Source organism: Parus major, chromosome 1 (genome assembly GCF_001522545.3).
Source record: "Parus major isolate Abel chromosome 1, Parus_major1.1, whole genome shotgun sequence".
In the NCBI taxonomy this organism is placed as follows: Eukaryota; Metazoa; Chordata; class Aves; order Passeriformes; family Paridae; genus Parus; species Parus major.
In genome coordinates this window covers 46931175-46957985 of record NC_031768.1, presented here as the reverse complement: position 1 = coordinate 46957985, position 26811 = coordinate 46931175, and the positions used below count along the sequence as shown (strand labels likewise).

Here is a 26811-nt window from a genome sequence, read left to right as displayed (position 1 = left end):
CAGAGCCTTTGTCAAATCTGGAATGGGAAAACAAGTTTAAAGAAAAAAACTGACTTAAACAACTGTGCAAAACTCAAAGTGTGTTTCCAATGAATCAGTACTTTGGTTTTGAAAAAAGCTGACAAAGTTTCTTGTCTGGTTTTTGTTCTGTAGTCACTTTTAAAATATCTGATTCATGCCAGACCAGTAAGTAGAAACAGAAAATGCTACAGACCTACCTTTCTTGTGGATTATTTTAGAAAAAAAATAAAATTAAAATAAAAATATTAATAAATAATATACACACACACACATATAAATCTCTCAGGAATGTCTGATTTTGCAACTAACACCAAGTTTTGCAAATCCAAGTTTAAGCCAATTTAAATCCAACTTCCCACCTGCCAAAGAAACCTAAAAATAGTTATTGGTATTGATAGTTTATGTCAGAAATCTGACGTGACTCCAGACTGGATTTATACATGGATACAAGTTTCCTTAATGATTTAATAGATAAAAATATCACCATAATTGTGTTATTATGGGAAACTTACCTTCACATAAATACTCTAAAAATATTTGTATTTTATATTGATAGCATCCTGATATAACTGGATTTGAAGGCTCAAACTTTTCTTCCTGAGTCACAGAAACAACAGGAGGTAATGCTTTTATCAGTTTTGTTTTGGCACATGGTAAAGAGATAATGGAAGTTCTAACTACAACAGATATTTTCAATCCAGATATGATTTATTTTAAATTAAATATGAGAGCAAACACAGGCTAGACGGTCTCTGTTTCAAAAAAAATAATAGGTCTGGAGAACGTTATGAAAATTATTCCGTAAGATTTAGCAAGAGTGAAGTTAGATGTGAGTTCTCAATGGTGAGGACTCAGACTGAACAAAAATGAATTTGACAGAACGAGGATAGTGCTTTGTGTCATCCAGAAGCAGTGACATTGGCACTATGACCAATAAATTAAGGTAAACTTGGTCAATTAAGAAATATATATAGCAATTAAGATTAATGCAGACAAAATATAGGCAAAACCAAACATATTCAGCAAAGGTTCATGTAGTCTTCATCTCATCCTGTTGAAGTTAATCTACGCACTTGCAAGGTCTTGTAGGTAGGACTAATGATGAGTTGGATGTGTTAATTCATCAAGTGGCAAAGCAGCTGAATAAACTTAAAGCATAAACATGTCACAGAATCTTTGAACTGTAGAAATGTTTGGCTAGGAGAAGACCTCTAAGATACAAGTCCAACCATTAATCTAACACTGCAAAGTTCACCACTAAATCACGTCCCCATGTACCACGTCTATGTATCACCAGGGATGGTGACTCCACCATTTTCCTGGTCAGTCTCTCCCAGTGTTTGATAAGTCTTTCTGTGAAGAAATTTTTCCTAATATCCAATTGAAACTCCCTCTGACACAACTTGAGGCCACTTCCTCTCATCCTGTTACTTGTTCCAGGGGGAAGAGACTGCCCCCAGCCTGGCTACACACTCCTTTCAGGTAGCTGTGGAGAGGGATAAGGACTCCTCTGAGCATCCCCTTCTCCAGGCTAAACAACCTCAGCTCCCTCAGTTGCTCCTCATAAGACTTGTGTTCCAGACCCTTCACCAGCTTCAATACCTTTCCTGACCTGCTCCAGTACCTTAATGTTCTTCCTGAATTCAGGGACCCAGAACTGGACACAGATATTAAACAGAATCAGCTCCCATACTGAGCTCTGGACTATATTATTTGTGCCCAGCCATCAAAGAGATGTTATTCCAGTCCTCCTCAACTGCCTTTAAGGCACTGCACTGCAAGGAGTGATGAATCTACTTTAAACTCCCCAGATTTAGGACAGAGAATAAGATTACTCAGGAGAAAATGACTCCATAGACTTCCAATGTGGATAACTGGACTGTCTGAAGTTCTGACTTTGTGTTTTGGTCAATAATATGTTCATGAATACTGAACACACATGGTATAGATAAAGAGTATCTAAAATATTTTTCTTTTCTGAAGGCATTGTGCTCATCACTAAATAAGAGAATCAATTTTCTTCTTGCTTATTTTCCCAATGACCCCATTTTGCTCTGCAGAGTGGAAAACTTTCAGCTTAAGGCTCTGTGGTGGTAAAGGTATTTTCCAAGGAGGTGGGACCTATGGGACTGCTTTGGTATTTTTTTCTGAAAATGAGGGAAAAGGTCTTACACATCTGGTTCTCTAACTGCTAAACAACTTTGCAGAAGTCTAAGTACAACTTGTTTCTCTACCCATGCACTTAAAAAGAAACTTTCCAGATGCATAATGAGGAGAACCTCATTCTTATCTCCAAGTCTGGGAGATTTCAAGCTGTAAATCCCAGTTGCATATAGGTTTTTATCTCAATTGTAAAAAGATCCTTCTATGAATATGAGAAAGACAAGATTCCAACATGCTTCACTCCTAAGTGATGCTATTACTAGGTTTGAGGCTTCCTTAAAGGCATTGTCACCTCTCAGGTCCAGAGTTTAATACAGGTAAGAACCTAGCTCAGGATTATAAATGCTGTTCTCACTGCACTACAGGTTTTGTTATGCTTAGCAGGGTATTGTCTATATACTTCTGGAAAGTGTTTCATAAAGACCAAAACAAAATAAACTTTCCATCATTATATTCCAGTCACTCCACCTTGTCTGTGAGCAAGCTGCCTTTCTTGCCTTTTGCACATCTTTTTGACAGTTGAGAATGAAAATAAAATGTTATATTTTACTGCATCTTAGTCTTTTTAGATTGTTCTTTTTCAGAAAGCAATTGCACTTTCTCTGTAGGTAGGATTGCAAGAAGTCCAGTCTGTGGGATTTTTTTCTCAATTCTTCTGAAACTGTCAGTAACATTCCTGGCTGTTAGAAGACACTAGGGATATGATCCCTTAAAATTAAGCACTCAAAAATGGTTCTGTGAGGTAAAGCCCAAACCAGTAGGCAATTTTAAACATACAGATTTTGTCCCATAGTTAAAAAACTTAACTGAAAAATGTATTACAACATTCTTTTGAGAAAAAAATACAAGATGAAATTAATCACATTTATATGTTTTGTGAAAAGGTGATTTGGAGTTTATATAGTGAGAAAATAATTTTTCTTTTCTGTTTTGGTTTTTTTTTTTTCCTTTGCTATTATATTACCACTTTTGTCTTGTGCTTCTTTCAAAAAATCTTATGAATGGAAAAACACAGCCTGAGTATTTTTTTGGACATCTTATGGTGTATGCAAGCAGATGTATGCTTGACACCTATTAAAATTAGAATAAGCAACTCCTCTAACTATATCCCTGAAAAAGTGGATAATGTCCTCACAAATCACACACAAAAGTACAGATTTTTAGGTGTAAAGGTACAAGTTGATTATTGTAGCTTTTTTTTCTTTTTATTCCATTGAATTCTATGGATTTTACTGGACTTACAGAGATGTAGAGTTGAAATAACAGTGTTGAAACCAGCACACTAAAAACTATAAGGACATCTATTGCAGTATTCATCCAAATATCTTTACAGTTACATTCTCCTATTCCTTCCCAGACACTTTGTTTTTGTCTGCCTTTAATTTGGAAGCTTTTGGGGAAAGAAAATATCTATTTATTTTTTTAAGTTTACATAAAACTGCACTCTTTACTGCAAGATAAATAATGAATAAAGTTTACTCATGCTGTTTGAAGAAGTTTGAGAAGCCTTGCAAGAGATGATCTGACAAAGCAGACTTAATAATTTGATCAGCCAAAACAAATTCCCAACAATAGAATCAGGTTGATTCCCAGCAGTCAGGTGCCCCTGAATGCTTTGTGACTTGGCATTGTCAGCTGGAAATTGATAGAATGGCATCCCTTGAGCTTTAATCTTTTTTCCTAATTGCCTGTGATGTATTTCTGAGGAAGGTAGACAGCTTTGGAAGGGTTTGAGTTGCCCTGTTAACATATCTAGTTTCTCATCTTGTGACATAGACTGGCTGAAAATCCAGGGATAGAGGGCTTTTGTGTAACTTTCAGACAGATTTAATTATTACTAATTACATAGCAAAACAAACAAAAATCTTTCAAATATGTCATACTGCTGCCCAAAACATAAAGCAATCATAAGCATCTGAAAGAAAAGGAGGGGCTGAGAAGGAATCAGTGCTACCTCCTTGCAGTAAAAGTGGATTCTCTGGAGGGTCCCATGGAGACAAACACCTGATCTGTGGTGGACATCTACATTTGAACTAGTCACCTGAGTGCTCTTTAACGTCAGGAAGGGGAAAGAAATGGTTAGCTTCACTCTAATGCAGACAGTTAAATTATGTGAAATTAATTATTCTTTAGAAGTATGTACTTTTTGGCTATGAAAGCAACATGGTGGCATTAGCTCAAGTAAAGGCATCTGCACTGATAAACTATACATCTAGGCTAGGTGTATTCTTCTTTGATGGTTTTGTGTCTAATGGTAAAATAAGTAATGTCAAAGAATGAACCTGGCTACTGGATACATGCATCTGTAATACTATTATTTAAACAGCCTATGGTGTGATTTTGATCTACTCCACTTAGGACTACACCAAACAATTTCCTGGCATAGTTTGGGAGCAGACACAGCCATTCCTAGCAGATAATGTGAATGTAGGCACCTTATGTTTGAAAGTAAAAGATTTTAGAAATACAAATGGAAAAAATTCTACAAGTGATGTTTAATTTCCTGCTATAGATGTATCTAGAACATCTAAATTTGAGAGTAATGGTAGGGGCCAATAAGACTTCATAATGCAAGATGTCACATATTTTCATCAATTTTTTGACAGCAGCATCTTAGTTTATCTGGTAATGGCAAATGTGTAGACAAATGAAATGAGGATGAGAAGTCTTGGAGGATTTCCACAGTACACAATGAGAATCACAGTGAAACACCTTCCTGAATAATGTTGATACACTGGAAAAACATAGTATGGCCTTCTGTATCTGTGAATGCATCAATTGGTCCAGTACAGCTTGTGCATGAGGGTCCTGATATATTATATAAGCAAAATTATAAGAAAAAACAACATATTTTTTGGTGCAGTAAGTTTGCTGTAATCTATCTGCCTCTTTTCCTTGTCTAAATAATAATATAGAAAATTCAGGAGCTCCATGGGATATATTTTAAATAAACAGGTACCATAACATCCATCCTCTACTATGAAGGGTTGTTTGACATAGTAGAATTTAATGACAGCTTATCATTCCCATTATAGCAAAACAATATTTTAGACTAGGCAAAAGATTTTCCTGATATAACAAGAACCTTCATGTGTAATATGGACTATCTGCTCGGAAGTTAAATACATATGTAGACTTTCCATAGTCGCCAGTACAGAGCAATCACACAGGTTCCCTCTCTATTCTAAATTTTTATATTTGTGCTATTATCAACAATGTGATTAACATTGTGAATGCCTTTTGAAGGACAAAATATCTAATAGTTATTTTGAATTCTCGGTAAATTATTTCATGAAAATGACATCTGCAAAACATATACTTTAAAAAGAAACATATCAAGCAAATCATTTCTTTAAATACATTAAATTCCTAATATGGAATAGATACTATGCTCTCTGATTCAAATGAAAAATTACAGTCAATGAGAAATGAGAACAGGCTGTCTGCAATTTTCTGAGATATGGGAAACTGCTGAGTCAATTGGTAATTTCAATTCACATGCTTATTTCCCTATTAATGCTACTGTAAAATAAAAAATAAACAGGATTTACTGTGCCTGTTGCTTAATTAGCCATAACAAAACTTTCTGTAAGTGTGGTACCCCAGCAATTGAAGGTATCATGGTTGTAGACAGTGGCCTGCCAACAATAATATGAAAGGTTCTGAAACTTGCCAAGACTTCTACTCAGCAAGGCTGGGGCTTCTCCGAGTTATCTGAACCATTTCCTGCAGATGCATTGGTTTTTGGTTCAAACAATTTTCAGAAGTTATTTATTTATCATATTCTGGGTGTCTTCTCTTAACAATATTGTCTTGAGGTTGTTTTTGGAAAAACTTAGATAATTTGATCTGAGTTCCATGTAGTAAGAATTTTATTTCAGGACTTCATGTTTTAGTAAATTCCTACAGTTTCACTGCACAGTATTAACCATATTCCACTGATTTTCCATAAGAACTTAAGGTAAAGAAAGTGTTTTCCATAATCTCCTTCACTACCTTGATGATGGACAATGGTTTGGATTAGCCAAAGGAAAGAGTTGGAGGCAGCAGAACTGATGCCCCTCAGTCAGTGATCTGCTGAGAGCAGGTAGACAGAGAGCAAGTGGGATATGGCGGACTGGGAAAAAAGAGGGGCCATGGCCATTTATTTCTTACTGACTAACTAGAGATCTGCTCTAGATGATCAGAGCATCTGAGCTGGAGATGACGGGGATGCAGCTCAATGCTGATGAAAGCCTACAGTAAATTAGTAGTGTTTGGGAGCAAAAAGGAAACAGGAAGGAAATGGTGCCACACCATCCCAGAAATGCAGTGCCTCCCAAGACTTCTTTTGGATATGTGCCACTGAAGATGCCATTCTTTGCTTTGGAGAGGAGCTAAGTTAAACCCTGGCTTTTGCTGAGTGCCTGCCAGCCTCAGGCAGGTGGGAGCTGCAGGGAGACCAGGCCAAAGGCATGCATGTATGCCCATGGTATTCATGGAAGCTCTTTTGTGAGAATTCTGAGACTGTGTCCCATTGCACAGCATAGATACAGTAAATTTGTGTGCATGGATATGCAAATAACCTCCCTGCTTGGACCCCTGAGGTCATCTGCCTTGTCCGTAAGCAAGTCCTTTGACAGTTGTGCTATTCCAAACACACAGAAGAACACCAAGCATAATACCAGCTTGGCTCAGAAATGCTCCCTGTTTCTTAGATTAAACACCTTTTTATGGCTGCATCCATTTTAGGGTCTGAACAACTTTATAGTTGACTCCTGTAAGGTTAATGGAATCTTGTGGAGAACACATAATTTGTACAGCAATGAAAAGGAGCAGAAACCGTCCCAAGTAAGAGATGCAGTTACTGTGGCATGCACAGTGACTTCTCTATGGGCATTTGGATAAAAATTAAAAATCCTCTTAATAAAGAGAAGGGGGAGAAAATGTTGCTGAGAAAACTTGCAAATCAAGCTATGATGACACAGTGTGAGACCTCTCCAGGCAAACACTGGACAAGTGTCACTGTTCACAGAACCTTCTAAGTATGCTTTCCAAGTAGTCTAGATTTTTCTAGTACTTGTTCTTCATCTGGTTAGGACTGCTTGCTCACTTACTGAAGTCTAATATGTGTCCTATGATTAAAGACATGCCCAAGAAGCCTAGCATCTGCTTTATCAACCAGCAGTCTTGTCCACAACTTCCAAAACAGCTATTGAAATGCAGTTTATTCTCAGTTGGCAAGTTCCATTGATGTTTTGGGACAAAAGAAATGAGGATGGGAAACATTTTCCTTAGCTCTCTCTTACTGTTAATGGCCCTTGGGGAGACTTCCACTCAAGAAAGCTCTCCTTTGGCTAGTTTTTCACTGGAAGGACAGCAGATCCCAATGCAAAAGCTCTTTTAGTGTAAATAGAAGTCAGCTTGCATCCAGCAGCAGGATAGCCAATATCAGAATGCACCCTCTTTCTCCATCCCCAGACCCAGCTGCTGCACTTTATGTCTGTACTGGCCTCACAGGTGGTCTGGTTTGTGAGTCTGTGGGAGTGGGGTGTGTTCACTCATGGCCAAAGGAGTGTTATGCTGAAGGGAAGATGGAGACATAGGAGGAGTCTGGAAGAGAGTAATGTTTGTGAAGAAAACACAAAAAAGGTGAAGTTACAACTTTATTGCTGCAAATCTAAAGTTCTTTGTTCCTTTGGAAAGGTGGGTGCAAATTGGGTGCCAAATGGAAACCTAAACTAGCAGTGTCTGGCTCTCATCTTGCAATTCCTTTGCATAATTCTGAGTGAGCATGTGTACAAGTAGGAGAATGGATAATCAGGCTCCTCAGGTAGACAGGTATGTATCTTCCACTTAGAAGCCAAGAAAAAAAAATTGTGTAATGTGGTTGTTTTGAAGGTGTTTTATTTTGTTTTTTAGCTGGTTCTCTGAAAAATGGGAGTAGTGCCAAGTATCCTAAAACTGAGAATGAAGAATTACATCTTATGTTTTTCTAGGTGATGAGGACAGGAAGAAAGAATTTCAGAGGTGAAAAAAAGAATGACAATTCACAAAACTATATTAACCTTTCAGATTTATTTTTTTTTATAAAAATAATAACTATTTAACTTTCCCTGTGCACTACATTCAATGTGTGCTTTCTGCTGTATACCTAAGAAAAAATTAACTTGCAAGTTTAATTTTGTAACTTTATCATTGGAGATAATAAATTAATTTCAACTTTTATAAAACATTTTGCCATTCTTAAGTGAAAAAAAAAATATTATACTCTCCATTCTACAGCTACTCCTCACTTGCTTTAAAACAATTCTCAAATAAGAAATTCCATTCTAACCTATAATTCTAAAGTTCTAATTTTCAGAAGGGCTTCACTGGGTGAGTGCCAGCTCTCTTTTCTGTTCTTATTTTCCTTCTTTGAGAAGTTAATCTCCCCTTTTTTTTCTGTTTTTTTAAATGTTTTTAATCCTTTTTGCAAGAGTCACATCTAAACTTTTCTGTTATCATTACCTTGCAGCAATGTTACTATTGCAGCCACAGTACCAGAGGCTATTGAATTTGATTTTCATTATTCCTTTTACTGTCCTACTGGATATATGACATGCGAATGTTTTAATATTACATTTCTTTCTAATCATATTACATGTCTTTCTATCCCCCAAAACATGAGTAATGCTAGTTTGCCAGGTAAATCAAATCAGCAAGTCTGGATGACTTCTAACACTTCCCAGCAGACACAGGCTTTTGATAAGAACTGCAGCATGGGTTGATTGTACCTTCAAAGGAAGTATGTGGGTAAACCTGGGGAGCATGTAACTAAGGCTTCATCTCAAAAAGACAGAGCAGGAAATGGAGAATCAGAATCCCACCTCCAGGCAAAAGAATGCCTCTTGGCCAAGGAGCTACAGATGCTTGCGGTAGGATGTGTCTTGATTCCTGAATTCTTCTACCAAAGCAGTCTTTCTCTATGTTTGGGACCCAGGCCAGACTTCAGGCTGATACACCTTGTTTTGTTTCTTTTGAGTTCCTTACTAAGTTTGACACTGCTCTGCCAGTAATTAACAAAATTTTTGGCCTGAAGCTTGAAAAAAATCACCATAAGTGTCTACTACAAATATTTCACTAATGTCAATGTCTCTCCTGCTCAGTTTAAGTCTCATACATTTTATTTCATATCTCAAAATAATTTCATGTCATCTACTGCAACTTTCAAGCAGTGATCTCAAAAAAAATTGGCAGACTTCAGAAAATACATGTCAGTTTCTGCAGTCCTATGACTCCATCTTTTCAGTTAAATTTCATAACAAATTCAGTTGGATTTTCCTTGAGAAAGCGATGAGTAAGAGCTGATTCTGTCAGAGTTGACATTGCTACAGTCAAAACTAAGAGCGAGTCACCTTTGAGGAAAGGGCAAGGGCTGCATGCAAAGTGGCAGGGACAAAACTAGGAAGCAGAAACTTTAGAGACATGTCTGAGATGTGGCAAAGAGCTGAGAGCTCGTTACGGAGGATGGGAAGCCCGTCATTCGCAGAAGAGCATTTCTGTCTATCCACAAAGACGCCGCCTGGGAATGCCCCTGGCCAAAAGTGGTCAGCAATTTTGGTCAGCAACCTCCTGGAAGTCTGTCCCCACAACAGGCTGCCATCTCCTGATTACATCATGTGTAAAATGACTGTTCCTCACTTGGTACAAATGTGTTCCTATGGTATGTTAGACCTAGCACAAATTCTCTAAATCCCAAATAAATGGGAATTGAAGCAGCTCCATGAAGTTCCACATGTTGTAAAAATAGTACTGCTTAAAAGCATTTAGTATTATTAGACTGGATTTCCCAAAAGAAGAAATATGTTCTGAATGTAAGATCACTTTATGTTTTTAGCCTCCTAAATCCATCTTCTTGTTACAAATTTCCTGACTTTTTTTCCAACCTCTGTTTCTTCAACAGAGCTGAACAGTCTTCTGTGGATATTTCTGTCAATGTTATTACATGTATTTTCTGGTCAAGGTAATCAGTACTTATCCAATTGCATATCTTTAGGTAGCTCACTAAAAATGGAGCTTAAAAACAGTATAAAAAATGGTATTTCTGTGTGCAGGAGGATGTGAGTGAGAATGTAGCTCTTTCCCTTAGCCCTGGTGATTTACACAGAGTAGCATCATAAACCTGTCTTTATGTGGGAGGCTCCATGAACATAGCATGAATCTGTCAAATTCCAGTCTTTCTGGTATACTTGGTGCCAGTTTAAAATCTTCGAGACTGAAACAGGAATTCTAAAAATAATATCTCCCAGATATAAAAAATAGACACCACAAAATGCAGTGATAAGCATTTCATAAAGATATTAGTGGATATCTGCTTTCTTCTTTGGTAGTGTTTTCTTCCTACAGGTTTTTTCTCTGATTATAAACCTGTCTACTTTATCTACCATGGGCTCTGCATTAATGTTGTCACCTGCAGACTGCTGACTTCTCATAGAACTGTCTCCAACAGGAAAGGAACAATAAAACTTGTTTGATAAATAAAACTTTTATCTATGCGCTTGGTCAAATACAATTTGCCTAGACTTTGAAAATCTACATCTGTTCTGTATACAATTTGTATTGCCATTTGTTCCACAGATGTGTAACAAGACAAATACCTGCCCAGGCTTACAAGTGATTCAGAAATGCATATGTTAATCATGCTGGTGGAAGGAGGTGAAGGAAAAGACAATAAATCAGCTTACAAATGGTTTCACTTGGAAAGGTCTAACAGAACAGGGTTATTTTTATCCTAGGATGCTTTTAATTTGAATCAAAAATGCTTTACCACATGTTCTGCCAGCAGTTCAAAAGAATTGGTAACAAACATTTAATCTTTTTTATTCTGGGATTGGCACTAAGCCCTCATCAAAAAGCATATGCAGTCAAACAGCTTATCTCCACTGAGCTGTTTTCCTTAATGTGTTCCTAATTATAATCCTATATATTGCTCACTGTGGCCGATTGAACAATATGGCAATAATTTCTTTACAGACCTCTCTGTTCTTTGAACTGCAAGTACAGAGGGCTAGGACGGAACCAGATCAATGGGATTTGAGTGCAGAGGAATCCAGCCAGATGCAATCTCTAGAGAATGCATTTCCAGCTGCTCTCCAGAAAGGGACCAGAGCAGACAGCTGGTAACTGTGCAGCCCCCTTTCAAGCAGCCCCAGAGATCTGTGCTGCAAGGTGTAGTCCTTATCTTTATTGGATTCTGTACCCCTGGGGAGGGATTCATGCAAATTCCACACAAAAGGTGTTTTTTTAAAGGCAGGGATTGGAGTAATAGCCTGCCCAACTCCTCCTCTCAAGATTTCATTAGACTATTAAAAAGTTTCTGAAGGGCTATTTGAACCAAACTTGGAAAAATATTTCCATAAGCTGAAAGCTGTAAAATGGTGATGAGAGGAAGTAAAAGTATTTGTGCTATAGTGTTAGATATGTTTATTTGTGGAAGGTTTTAGAATGTATAAAATCTAAAAAGTTATGCCTTTTATTCTTAAAGTGCCTGCAGCCTTAGAAATTGCAAGAGTTTCTGCCTCCTTTACCCTGTGTGAACAACTGGTTCACAAAGAGCATTTATTGCCATAATGTGATAGATACCAATAAATGAAAATGGTTATAGCTGAAATTATGTTTATACAAAAACAACTGTTTGTATTTGTCAGCTCCCACTTAGCTCTGATGCAGTGATAGTTAACAAAGAGAAGAAAGTAGTTAACTAAAGATTTGGCACTCCTGTGCTTTTGGTAAAGTTTCCCCTTACAGATCATATTCTTTCTTTCCTGTTTGCTGCACACCCTCCCTTTAATGGGATGTGTTCCCATTGCCCATGTACCCCTCGCATACAAGGGACCCAGGCAAAACAGAGCATAGTACTTTAAAATAAGGCAGATCAGTGGCAAACTCCTCACTCTAAGCCTGCATAATTCACAGGACTAACTGGATATTCTGTGGCTATTATTTGTTTTAATGGAAGAGGACATTGTTCAAAGTCTTTCTACAGACCACACAATTCCTCCAGAGAGTGTTTGAGCAGGTACTGCATCCCAAGCCTAGAAATCACAAAATGGTATATTTCATAAGTGAATGTGGCTGATGAGACTGAAAGGCAGATAAACTCATTTCTGTCATCCCAAAAGGATCTAAATATGAAGTTTTTTATTCACTCTCACACAGTGAACACTGTTCTGAATTTCTGACTTGAAGGTTTAATAAAACCGTTTTTTTCTGAACTTGGGTCAAACTGCCTTTGTCAAGCAATGTTGAGAACTTCACAGTTCCCCTAAAGGCCTGGTGTCTGTAAAGACAAGGTGTAGAATAAGATCACTTGAAAAACAACATTACTTAATACAGCGTTCCACATACAAGCAATCAATCAAATAATTAAAATTACTGAGGATGTTCAGCTGGTCTGTGAGGCAGTTAAGACTTGCTAAGGCTCTCCAAGTAATAAAGATTGTTTTCAGAAGATAGCACTACTCCACTACTCTTGTTTTTTTTACTTTCATGTCTTATGCCTCAAATTTTTGGATCATTGCCTGCAAGATCTCTTAATTTTCCCCTTTCAGACAGGTGGAAACCATGTCACTGTTTCTGTGTGGCTCTCTTAAGGTGCCAGCTTCTTGAGATTTCCTGACATTGTACTGCTCACTATTTCTGTTCATGTTCGTTTTCCCCCCAGTTACAGTGTTATTTTCACAAATTGTGGCCAGACACCAAACCATATTTTGTGATATAGGATATGTGTCTTTTGCCATAATTGCCTTTTATATACTGTCAAGTTACCAGTGACCTCCTTTCAATTTCAAACAGAGCTTGCACACTTTCAAATAAAGATATGGATAAGCAATTTTTTTTTAGGAATGTTATCTCATCACTTCTGTTCAGTCCTCCAGAAAGGGTGCTGGTGATTGTCAGATTGCTGTGCAAGTCAGCCATTTTTAACTGAAAATATTCCCTTTAGGGTGGGTATTTCTGGGCCACATTCTAGCCTTGAGAACAACTTTATGGGCAGTTTAAGCTACTAGAACCTTCACCTGAACAAAAGCATGAAAATTTTCACACCATTGATCAAGGCCAAAGATTTGAGCAGATGTTAGAATCTGTGATGAATAAAACACTGGTTGCCAGTTTCAGCTGTGCTCTTACATGAAGACCAAATCAATAACCCATTTGCAGCACCTTATAAGAATTTAATGTTGCTCCTCATGTCTTGATATTTCAGGATCAGAGCTTCTTTGCTTCAGTTTCTCATCTCTGCTGGATAACTCTGCACTGTAACATTCCCAGGTAGTCAGTTTAGGCTATTAGACTAGGAGTGTATACATTAATCATATTTTCAAATAATTTTGTATCAATTTCACATCTAGTAAAACATGCCTGCTGTTGAAAGCCTCAACTCTGATGTGACCTACCACTTACTGTCTAACACACATATATTATTGTCTTCACATAGAGGCTGCATTTCTGCTTGTTCAGATTTATCTCAGCTGATCCATGTTTTCCAAAGCTTCTGGTTATGCAATGCAACTTTTCCTTGTCATAGTTAAAGATCATGTTTATAGTATTTTGTATCCTCCCTACCAACAAAAACGTTATATTTTGCAGTTAAACCCCTCAGGGGCTGGAAAGAACCCAAGTGGTAATCTGCAGAAACAATATTTCTCAAAGGGACTGTTGAGTGTGAACAAATACCTTCTGTTTTTCTTAGGGCACCCTGTTGAAAGCTATTTGGCATTATCCATGTTCCCCAATATGTCTCCTCTCATAGGCAAAGTTGTCACATTTTACAGAGAGATAGCTAGATATCTTCAGAACTTAAAACAGGCAGAGATTTGTCTCTTTTTTAATCTAAGTGGCTAGCAAATGAATACACACTCGTAGTTGTTCTTTGTTACTCCCAGAGAACTAAACATCATCGTCTGTTTTAGGGTTAGAGGATCTTTCATTTGTATATGAGCTGTTGATTTTTTGGCTCATTTAGCAATTTTCCTATTCTTCCTTTTCTTACAACGGTTTGAAACCTCTCACTAAGTGTCAGACAATGTCTTCAGGAAATTTCATTCATAAGTTAAAGCTTTTGTTGCCTGTTGAATGCCAACTGTTTTGCTAATAATGATTTCTAGGTTCATCACATGGATCATGCATTTTTTTTGCTCTTCTCCCCCCTTTCCTCTGTGTTTCTGTGACCGGTTTCCTATCAGGGATTTGCCAGCTAATACTGCAAGCTTTTCAGTCACAAATTGCTCTGTTGGTTTTTCCCTCCTCCTGGATCATCTCGTAGATGAGATACATGTTTCTGTGAATCTTAGGTTTCTAATTAGCTTAGTTGACCGAAAACCATTCAGAACCATCTGTTGTAAAAAAAGATTGTTTTCTGAATTTCATTGTCTTGACTGTCACTTGTGTCTCAGGGACACAGAATGAGTGGTCTGTTTCAACTTGATCCAGCTACATCCCACTTTTCCATGTTTGACACAGGTTTTGACTGCTGCACTATGCCAACATTCACATGGTGCTTTCTGATAAGTTCTTGTTTCTTTAACATGTGATACCCATATGATAATCAGTGAGCAGATTTACAAGGGATGTAACATTTAACTCAAGTCAAGTCAAACATGAAAATTTCCATTTACATCTTACAGGAATTTTAGTTTCCTAGTTTTATATGTAGGTAGTTAAGTCATGCTTAGGTACAAACCCTTTTGTTACATGTTGCTATTAATATAATGTATAACACATGAACAACAATTGCAGTGAATGCACAAGTCAGGACATCAGCACTTCCATTTCTACTAGAGATAGACTAATTTTCCATTAAAGTCTCACTAAGTTTTAAAAAGCATAATGAGCATGGTCAGCAAGGATGACAATTTACAACTTCCTTTATAGATTACTGTTGTAATCACAGAGCAACACAAGATACCTCCTTATTTTCTCTTTGACCTGTAAACATTAAACATTATAAACATCTTTGAACAATGACATAGCTTCATGAGGAAGAATATGTTGTGGCCTTATCCTGGCTTGCCATGGCCTTTACTGCAGTGGCTGAGATCATAATCTGAGAAACAAAAAGCAGAAAGTTTTGAATCTCCTCAGGTAATATTTTTTTATTCCTGTTCTCTCATTTTCCAGACAAATATTTTACTGTTGGTTACTGCATCATCTTTCTACTGTTTCCATATTTTTAAGTGATTTCATGTTGTACTGCGAACTCAGTCATCTCCCACATTTCCTAATGAGGCAGCTTGAAAGCAAAAAGACCATTTATTTAGATTAGATTCAGTTTAGGATTGAGCTGGATTCATCCCACTGAACCTAAGAATTTAAATAAAGGCTACTTTGTCCTAAAATCCATCTCTACTCAATAAATCTCCCAACAGAGAGTAGGATGACAAGGCTCCTTTTTTAGGTATGTCTCTGCTAAGTGGTTGAATGTAGGTAGATAAATCCAGGCTTGAGGGGTGTCCTCTTAGATCTTCAAGGGACTAGTTCAATTCTGAACTTAAGCACTTGCTTAAATGTAATTCTATTTGGAAAAGCAAGTAAGCACACTCTTGCAGTTAAACACCTAAAACTTGGGCATAGAACCCTGCGATAAATCATCTTTTTCATGACTATTGACTGTGACATATTTTTTAGAAGAGAAATGGCTCCTGCACTTCTGTTTTTCTGAAGCAATCTTAAACCTCCCTCTGGTAATAAGATATTTCCTAGTAAGCTAAACCTTACTAACTTTCTCAGATTTTGATGTTGTATTTCCATCCTGTCTTTCTGGTTTGGAAAACTCCTGAAGTTTACAATTCCATTCACTTTAGTTTGGAAAGCTGACACTATATATTGTATTCAAAGTAATGGTTATAATTGAAGAGATAATCTGGCTGTACTTGGAAAGATAAATTCTAACAGTGATTATAGTAATTGCAACAATATGAAAAACTCTTTCACTTTCTGTTTTTGCACATTGGGAAAACCAGCATATGAATTGAAGCATATTAAATATCTGCTCTTACTTGATCTTTTGGTGGAACTACTCAGACATCTTCGTAGTAAGCACCTAGTAAAATCCATGTTCTTTGGCTAATGAAAGTCTAGCAGTCATGTTTGGGATTCTCTGAAACAACTGATCAAATTTTTCTAAACATAAAATAAGTACAAGTAATAATAACTGCTGAGATTACATTTATAAAATGAAACCTGAGCTGGCAGCCATCTAGTCCCCAAATACAGAGAATCATGTACCAATTTAGACAGAAGGAAAAGCCCCACTTCAGGTACTAGAAAAGCAGCCCCCTGTTTCTTTGGTTCCCTTTATTGTATTCCCCTGTTCTAAAAATCCAGTTGTCTCCTTCTTGTCTTTCCTCACTCCACTGCAATCTTTCTTCCACCCTGTATTAGCATCTCTGTTAAGAGCTTCTCCAGATCCTTTTTCCTTTAAGACAGCTTAGGCATTTTGTTTCTACAGAGAGACCAAAGTACTTCCCTAAGAATACAAATATTTAAGTGAATGTCTACTTTAGGGCTATGATCACTACTTGGATTCTGGTACAAACCAAATATAGTTAGATACCTCTCTGATAGACAACCATTGAGCTTGAAATAGTTTTATATATGAGGACAATTATCTTTTAATCTCTGCTATATCTAGAGACAGTCTCCACTGAAGTTGTCATGTTCATCTTGATAGAAATGTCACTAAATAAGATCAAAATGAAGCAGTTAAGGCACAGGGGTTTATAACTGGTGCCAAAACAAATCTATGGTACCAGATTTTTCCACCTAGATTGTTTCAGTCTAAACAGACTGAAAAGTTTTTCCCCTAGTAGGAGAGAAGCCATTAAATAAGCAATTTTAATAGTTCAGTCACCCTCAATTTATTTGGTGTCCCTTTGAGATTATCGAATGCAACAAAAATAGTACCTTTCTATATCTTTTTTTCTATAGTAGTTATGAATACAAAACATATTTTCACACTTTCCAGACTTATTTTTAATGATAAATACAATTACATTAATTTTTGATGCTCACAGCACACAATACATATCAGCTGAAAAAGGAAAAGAAAAACTAATTTTTTTTAGTGGAATGCAACATGTGCTGCCCCTTCTGTGAACCCAACACTCATTCAGGAAATTGATTTGTAAAGATGTAAAAAAAAATGCATCATTTCATCACACTTTTGGAAAATGTGGGTCCAATCTTATAATATGCAGAGAAGGCTCAGCTCCTTTAAAGCATTTCAATGGAAGTACTTAGCACCTCACAGTAACAGGCTGATTTTACATGTCATTTTAATGATCCTTTTAATAGTTAATTCCGAAGCCAGCAACACTGAGCATTGCTGTGCCCGATGCCCTTTGTTGGGCCTGGCTCTGAGCCAGTTTTATGCTTTGCAGCTTATTTGTACCCAACAATCTCACCTTAAAAAGCATTTGTTTTCCCAGGATGCAGGTGTTGATATAGCTGCATTGTAGGTAAGATTCTTGGATCAGGTTATAAATCAGAGCATGGCGCTGAGTGGGGAGCTGAGTTCAGGCCTCGGGGCGGATCTGAACAGTTGCTCCCCTCCTCCTCTGCAGTGATCCTGTGCAGCCCAAGAGTGGTCCAAGAAAAGCAGCTTGTACAGGCACTACAACATCTGGAAAACCTTGCTAATATTGATTTTCAAGCAAGAGAGTTAGATATATCAGGCATGGCTTTCAACACTTTGCACAAGTTTTATACCAACGTAACTGAGCTTTACTGAAACTTTGCTGGCATAAAACTGGTACTACACAACTGACAGTGTGGCTCACTGCTGCTGCTAACCTTTTCTCAGCCATATGAGAAAAAGTTATTAAATTTGCCACATTTTAGAATGTGATCAATCATGACAGAATCGTTCATGGACTCCTGATCCCTCTGGTACTGCAACCTCAAAGACATGGGGTGTAACAACCCATTATTATTCTTCACTATTAATAATTAACATTTCTGGAAATGTATCATAGGGAGAAAATCTCTCTCTTGATCATATCTTTGATTTGTATTTATTTTGCACCTTGAGCTTCAACCTTCCCCCCTGCTGATATCTCTCCAATGATTTCCATCAATCCCATCTACCAGATGTAAAGGTTTTGAGCTCATAATTTTGTTCTGCAATATTAAGACAAAAACCTTCCTTTTTTTTTTAATCTTCATCATCTTAATCCTCATCTGTTTGCACATCTTTCTCATGTGATGCCTGTATACCAGCCATATGCTGGAGTCCTATCCACTGCTTCTTTTAGTTGTTTGTCAACTGATTCATTTTCTGGAACTAAGTTAAATTAGAAAATATTGGCAAGCCAACAATTACACATATCATCTTCAGCAAGGTGTGAGAGACGACCAAATATACTGAATGTGGCATTGGAAGAACAAGCCCCTACCTGATCCTTTTTTCCCACCATTTCTCGAGTTGGATAATAGATTTTGTCTGGTGAGGAAAACAATGGATCTTCTGGTATGCCAAGCAAATCCTGGAGTCAGTAACTGGCAGCTGCTCTTTTCTCAAGCTGCAGGCCTTGATGAGCTGCCTGCAACCCTCTGGGCTCCTGGTACTCACATATATACCAGAAGGTAAAGAAAACTCCACTTCCAGAAAGCCTGAGATTCTGAAAACAATTTTTGAACTTTCTTACTGAGTGCTTTTCACCAAAACTGCATATATCTGAAAAATGATAATCTCTTCTATGTAGAGACATATGTAACCTCTTCTGGAGCATAGTAACACAAAGAGGAAGGGAAAAATAAGTTAATAACTCCAGGAAAGCCCCATGATTTTCATTCTTGTTTAAAATAAGCTGGTTAGCTCTTGTCCTTCCAAGGGAAATTATCTGAATTACACCTGAGTAAAATCTGACTAAGATCCTCAGAACTTGGTCCACAGTCACTCAGAATTCCCAAAAGTTATAGCCAAATGTTTTTGGGAAAAGTAGCAGGCAGAGACAGAGTATGTTCTGTGGAACAGTTGTATAATTTCTAAATATGGGCTTTCTTTGCTTCTGTAGTGAATGCAAGATTCAGAACTTTGGGGTGATATTTTCATATATTGCCAGTTACCCAGATGAACATGTAAAAGAAGTCAAATTGATCCCTAAAAGTATGAAATTGTTTCATTTGTTGGTTGTTTTTTTTTTTTTTTCATAGCTCTCTGCAACAGACTATCTATCCAGCAAAACAATATCAAAAAATTAAAAGGCAAACTGGGAGTGGAAATCCTGGTCACAGGATGCAAAAGTGGAACTACATGAATATTTCAGAGACATCTACAGATTGTACAGTCAGAATACCTCCACTACTATTCTACAAGGAATATGCAGCAAGAGACGACAGGTAATGTTTTATTTCAGAGTAGGTGGTGGTTGGTATAGGGCATTCAGGACATGGGATGATGATGGCTGTGGTGTGAGTTACACTGTTAGAACAAGGCTGTGGTGTGGCATTTGGCCAGTGGCTGAAGTGAAAACTGAAAAGCGACAACTGTATCCTGCCAAAATCTGGTATTGTCCCACAGGCTTTTCATTTCATTCCAAAGGTCATAATGTACTGTATTCAGCCAAATCTGCTTCACGAAACTCCCACTCTAGGAAAAACACTTCTTGACAGAATAAGTGCTATACTGAATTTTTTATATTTTAAAATTAATTTTCTTTGTAGAGAAATAGGTTTGTACAGTAGTGTCTGTGTGCAAGGAGGTAAAATCCTGTGAAAAATGTGTCACAGTAAATGGATAAATCTTGTAGCTCAGCAATTTGTGTCAATGTTTTACATAGGAGGAAATCCTCTGTGACATGTATCAGATAATGGAATCATTTCCTATAAGGGTGCTTACTGCATGAGGGCTTTACTCTTTGCAGTGCCATACAATGGGGCACATTAGCAGCACAGCACCAGTTTAACACTGGACATTGAAGGCTGAGCCCTGCTTTTAGTTATTGCATCAGCAGGAGTTAAAGAAGCCTTGTTCTAAAAGTAAAGGCCAGAGAGGCAGGGTTGAGAATTAGCAAATACTGAAGAGTGAGGCTTTTTGCATAAGTTGGACCAGATTCCCTTTCCAGTGCTGTTTTTACATGCTGAGTTACCCTTCTTTCTTAGAAAAACACTCCTCACAAACCGCTGGTTTTGAGAATCAGATCTATTTTCCATCTAGGTTCTTTCACTTCATTACCTAAGTGGCTCCATCACCCTAAGTACCTAATACCTCTCATTATCTTAGTGAGTCATTTAGGGGTTGGCTATTTAATATCATGAATTCATCATGAATAAATATTAGAGCTAAAATCTACATTTGCTCTGGAAGATGGAAAGCTTTTTTTAATTTCTGAGGTCTGGGTTACTTAACAGCATTTGAACCACTGGAAAGATTTTATAAAGAACACTGAGAGTGACATTAACAGCAGCTTCCCAATGAGATATAATATTTTGCCTAATAATAAACAATATAATTAATTGTTAAACGAAGAGGTGCTTCTGAACAGAAGACAAATTTAGCCCTGATGTGAGTTTCCTTCTACACTGAGCTTTCCAGCTCAATAAGGAAAACTTTGTCCTCAAAGGCGAGGAAGAATTCAGTCATGTTTCATCCTAGAAAAGTCCTCCTGTGCTGGAAGAACCAGCAGGTTGGAGATATTGAAACAAGGTAAAATGTGTTTTTTTTTTCAATGCCCAGACTGGTTTTTTTCAGCCATACAAAATGGTCTCACTTTCCTTTACTGTAGTTCTGATGGCTACCACCTAATGTTATGCTATGATGAGGGAGCTCTCATTGCCAAAATTTCTTTTGTAGGATCACAAGGGTACATTTTACCGTCTCCAAGACTACAGTACCTATGTCTACATTGCTTTAGGTTTCTTCTGATCATTATTTAACTTCTGTAATTTTTTAATTGCTTACAGTCCACACTTACATTTCTGGGTGTGCTTTCTGCAAGACAAATTAGATGGACACTTCTGCCTGTTCTACCTTAAAAGATGGTCCAAGCCCAAGGATGTGTCCTGCATGCACAGGGCATAACCACAACCGGGGTTGTTCAGCAAAGCCTTTCACGCTGTACTAGGTGATGTCAGATGGTCAGAGCCAGGCAAACAAGTTGTATAAGTATCTTACTAATAGGGGCTTATACTAAGTATTCTGAGAAGTGATGGAATATGGAAAAATGCATTTGCAATGGCTCATGATTTGAATTAACTCTCTCTTACATTATTATGCTTTGCAAATATGATGTAGTCCCTTCATCCTACAATTTTTTTCTAAAACTGAATCTCCTTTCAGTGTGAGCTAGAGCTGAAACCACTGAAAATGCTGCTTTAAATTAGAGAGTTTGGTTGCAGTTTAATAATTTAGTTTAATAATTTAATAGTTTAATAATTGCAGTTATTTAGAAAATAGCTATCTAGATTGAATAGAAATTTGAAAGACAGAGACATCCATGGGTTTGCATGTTGTCTTGCTATAAGTCTTGCCGCTTGCTCAGAACAGTAACTAAAAGGAAAAGAAATCATTCCCATTGGCTGTGAGAAACACTGCAGAGCTCAAACAGTGTGGTACTGTGCAGGAGCACAAGGCATGCTGCATTCCAGCCTGAGCTCTCCTGATTCCCTTCTGACTGTGTAAATACCAGTCTTTCATACGTGTCTGATGCCTACTCTGTTCTTCCTACCAAATCTAAGCCACCTCTCTTGATTAGGAAGGAGCAGGGAATTTCAGAAAGCAATTTTTTTAAGTTATCTACCTTGTTCCTCTAGCAGGCTACCTTTCAGGAAAGCTTCTCATCTGAATGTTGCCATGCCCTACCTTCCTTTTCTCATCCTCCAGAAGACTGTTGCTTTTTTTTTGCTATATGAAGACCATTTCTTATAACTGCATTTCTATTTTTACTTCCTGCAAATATTTTGTGTTTCTTCATTTTCTTCTCCCATTATTTCTATTTCTATTTCTATTTCTATTTCTATTTCTATTTCTATTTCTATTTCTATTTCTATTTCTATTTCTATTTCTATTTCTATTTCTATTTCTGTTTCTGTTTCTGTTTCCCTAATTCTTTCGGGCATTATTTCCTGCAAAATCCTGACCATCAGTATATACCTGTTTCTTTAGATCTCCTGATGCTTCACTCACAATTCCTCTTGCAATCAGCCTCAACAAAATTCAGTAAAGCACTGCCTTAAAAATAGAAAGTTCACTCAAGTTTTCTAATGATCAATGGATGATTAAGGGTCAAACGCTCCAGATAGTCTAATATCTTTTCCTCCACTCAGTGCTTCCACCTATGAAAAAGCTATGGACTCCACAGTATCTGCTCTGGCATGCCAGCTGGCCTCTCCACACATGTCTTCTGTCTCTCTCATCAGCACGTATGGAACAGAGATGTGTGCTGTCACCTGGGAAGGAGGAAGGTAGGAAAAAAAAAGAGATACTGGGAAATTCTGGTATGTTACCAATGGGCGACACCTCAGGTGGATCATGGTGTGAAAACTGATGGAAGAGGGGAAGATGTATAATCCAGCCATTTGTGCTGCTCAAGAAAGAACTGGTTTTCTGTGCCTAAAAGGATTTAGGAGGTTCCATGCATGTTTTTCAGGATTTCTTTTTGTCATTCTGTTACATTCTGCTTGGACATTTTATAGCTTTGATTTCAATTTTGATATGCATGTGTAATACATTGTGATGACTCTCACCTGATTTCTAGCCATGCTGTGTGGAAGGACCAGAATTTATTTTATCTGTCCTACTTAATCATCTTTCCAAGAGGGATAAATACTCATAGGTCAAGAAGGAACCTGGACTTGAGGACTGAAGAAAAATAGCTTGTGAAAACTTAGGTTAAAGTCGTGGGCATGGTTTTCTCTTTCAAGTTTTATTAATGTGATGGTTTTAAAATCTGTAACCCTACATCTGTGCAAGTCCATAGAGTTTGGGAGTTCGGCAATGCTTTTTTGGTTATTACGTATAGAATAGAGATGCCAAAAATAAGTGCAGTGAACCTCTGTCCATATTATTTAATAAAAACACTTTTTATATCAGTGTGGTGAGGGAGTTTCTTTTGGATAAGAGGTAAAATTGCTGTTGCATGTTTCCAGGAAAATCCGTCAGTTTTATTTCTTAACTTGAATCCTTTAGAAATGCTCCTTTAACCCAAATAATTTTCTTTCATACAGATGCAAAGATTTTAAAGCAATAAGCACAAACATGGGCTCAGCATTTTGAGAAAGCATTAAATACCCCTTCTGTCACCTAATTTCTTCAGATGTGAATTCCTACCCTTTTGCTGGAAATCTCAAGGTAGGTGGGAAGGTGGATATCTTACTATCAGGAGCGTGAGCCAAAGTATTCCTCCCAATAAATGACATCCAAAGTGTTCACTGGAAAATCACCTCCTCTTAGGTACTGCAGAGCATGACAGCCTTGCAGTACACATGTTAAAGAAAGCAATTCATATATCAAGCAGGCGGTAATCCCAGTGAGGATGTCATATGCGAAGGGAGTCTGGGAAGACGGGATGTTTTTTTCTGCACACTGTGCCTAACAATGCCGAAATGTTTTTTTCCTTGTCCGTTTGCTTTAACAATGTGCCATTCTGTACCTCATAAGCACTTAATTTATTCCAACTCTTTGGCCTGACCTGTAATCCCCCCTCTCCTTACCCATCTGACCCATCTGTGTTTCATTTCCCACTCATCAGCATCCAAAGAGCCAGGCCCAGGCCCTGTTTGGAGCCATTAGACAGAGATTGGCACTGCTCCCTCTTCCTGCACCACATCCTCCGCTGAAAAAAATGACCATCAGATCAGAGAACAGAGCCTGCTTTGTCCCCGGCAACCAAGATCTGGAAGCACTTTCAATCATTTGCACTCTATACCCACTCAAATGCATTAATGTGATCAACATTGGGCCTGTTGTGGGCATTTTTTCCAGCAAATAGCTTGCTAACATTCCAGGCATGTACTTCCCTGAAAACAAGACCGAGACAGGGCCCTGAATATTCAATTGGAAAATCACCAAGAGCAAGAGCTTAGCTTGGCACGGCTGGTGTTGATTCTTAATAAGTGACTTCCTAAAGCTGAGGCATGGGGCTTACAGCTTCAATGACTTGTTTGAAAAATATTTTGTAGGTGCCTCATACCACTTTATTTCCTGTGGTATGCGTCATATTGTGAGCTATTCTGAGCCAGGCTGCTTAAGCACACTAACATTTTTTTCCAAGATTGCGGTGTTTAACTAAAAATGTGCTTATACAAGATGAGCTCATAGCTATTAGTGCTGATGTAGTTTTAACTACTTGGATACCAATACCCCAAGGCCTAAAACCTGCTGAAAAGGGGGGAAAACCTAAGCAAAAACCATCCTTCACAGTAATTGAAGGCTTTTTGTAGACAAGACAACTGGAAAAATATTTTAAAATTTGGATTTTTTTTCCATAGGGCATTTGGTGTGCAAAATACCTTTCAACCACATTATAAAATTTGCTATTAAAAGACTTACTGATGTAAATAGCTGAAGAGATTTCAGAAACCCACAGAAAAATAATTTCTTCAATGTCCTTTCATGTGCTACAAATATCACTTCCAGCAAAAGCAGTGTATGTGTGCTTCTCCAGTGCAGCTGGATGGACTAGGTACATCCTAATGTTTTATTCATTGGAATATATCTTTCATTGACGTGGCTACCATGACGAGGCAAGTTTGACTGTGCTGAAGGGGGTCAGCAAAGATTTTTGTCTAGGCACGCCATTGTGGAGAGGGGTGTCTGGCTGTCACAGCACCATTGTTCAGTGATGTGCTCTTCTACCAGCCCCATTCTCCAAGTTGAGGGAAGATGGCAGCGTTTTGCGTGACACACTTGAAAAGTCAAGGGGTGGGATTTTTGGAGTTTACCTTGGTGCCTAAAGAGGGCTATGAACAATGGGAGGTACCTTAAGGAGGCCTTGTTTCGAGGCCCATTTTAGAGGAACAGCACTTGTCTAGATTATATCAGGTCAGGTATAAAGGTATTGCAAAAAGAAAATTAAAATGAAGGGGATGAATGTCTATATGAAGTTCTATGACTGTTAATTTCTAAGCCAGAATCTGCATCCTGGACATAATCTGCATCTAGAAGTCCCATGTAGAAGAGATAAAATGGAAATAAATGCATGAAAGAAAATGGAAATAATTAAAATTTCCCCAAAGGATGATATGTATAGATTGAGGGGAATGAGAAAGGAAACAATGTGAAAATAACACATACCATGGTCACTTTTTCTAACCCAAACCATTTAAGAGTCAGGGATTCAGCTGCAGAAGAACTTATATAAACGGACATTTACATGTACACAATTTATTTTCTTCCAGACTCCTTTTCTGTATTTCTGTAAAAAATTACTGAGACAGAATTTACAGCTGAAAATGTCAACAAGAATGTTTTACTATTTGCATTAAAACATCTATTTAAAAATTTTGTTGGTGGGCTTATTTATGTTACAAGTACACATGTGAATTTAAGTTGAACCCTTTACAGACAGGGAATATAATAGTTTTTTCCTGAATTACTGAAAAAAAAAAATGGTTCTGTGCAATTCTAGAATCTCTGCTTATCATTTTCTGTGGATTCCATGGTAATTTATGGCACTTTGTTAAATTTGCGGTGCTTTTCAACAGGGTTCAAGTACCCATGTTTGTACTTGCACGTCTGAGTCTTAACCATGCAGACACCTCACAGGAGGCACAAACCCAGATTCTGTCAGAAATGGTTGCAAATCATTGATTATGATAAACATCACCCCGAATTTTTATAAAGAAATTCGCTCTGAAGTTTGTTAAGACCTCAGTGGAGTACGGTATAGTTTCAGTTCCCTACAAAGCAAATTCCAAAGCTTCAAATCCCTTATTTAAACAACAGGTTTATTGCAAATTGTTTTACATTATAGAAAATAAGCTTCCCTATTTAGTAAAGTAATGGGAAGAGAATGCATGTAATAAAATGTCATAATAACAAACTTTGTGATCGATCACAGCATTTCAGAGCAAATGTAGAAGTGCTAGTGGTGTCTGCTGCAGTGGTGCTGAAGTTTTGCCCTCATGATGTTTGAGCTGATCTGAGTTTTCCCCTTATTTGGCCCCATAACAGAGCTTTAATGTTTAACATGGGCATAAATTCACTGTAGCCCTCAAGTGAAGACTATATTTAAAAACTGAATAGAACACTTGAATTTACTCTCCAGATTTTTCTTCCATGATCAAGTAAAGTTCCATGTAACTTCCCAGCGTAGTGCACACAAAATCTCAGGAAACAGCAGGGCTTAATTAGGACCCTATTTTATAGTTTCACCTGAAAAAATACATTTTAAAAATCACATATGTTTGGCTGTGCAGATTTTTTAGCCAATAAATTCTCGTTAATTAATCACATTAACGGCACTCCTTAAAAGTTGAAACAAAATCACAAAACAAACCAAATATCCCATAAATATAATGTATAAAGAACCATTCACCAATGCATAAACTACATGTCTAAAACATTTACAAATATTTTTTCTTTTTCTTTTTCTTTTTCTTTTTCTTTTTCTTTTTCTTTTTCTTTTTCTTTTTCTTTTTCTTTTTCTTTTTCTTTTTCTTTTTCTT

General features: G+C 37.4%; 1 long non-coding RNA gene across 3 annotated transcripts in view; it reads left to right on the top strand.

Moving 5' to 3' along the window:
- Positions 1-26811, top strand: part of LOC107205938 — a 56751-nt gene that overhangs the window by 21369 nt on the left and 8571 nt on the right. For 2 of the 3 annotated variants that reach the window (XR_004497315.1, XR_001522201.3), the window contains exons 5-7: positions 19360-19545; positions 22471-22608; positions 23371-23494. This is a non-coding gene — a long non-coding RNA (uncharacterized LOC107205938). Of the gene's footprint in view, positions 1-19359; positions 19546-22470; positions 22609-23370; positions 23495-23894; positions 25602-26811 lie in introns of those variants that run through there. The other variant, XR_004497316.1, reaches the window with a different exon arrangement.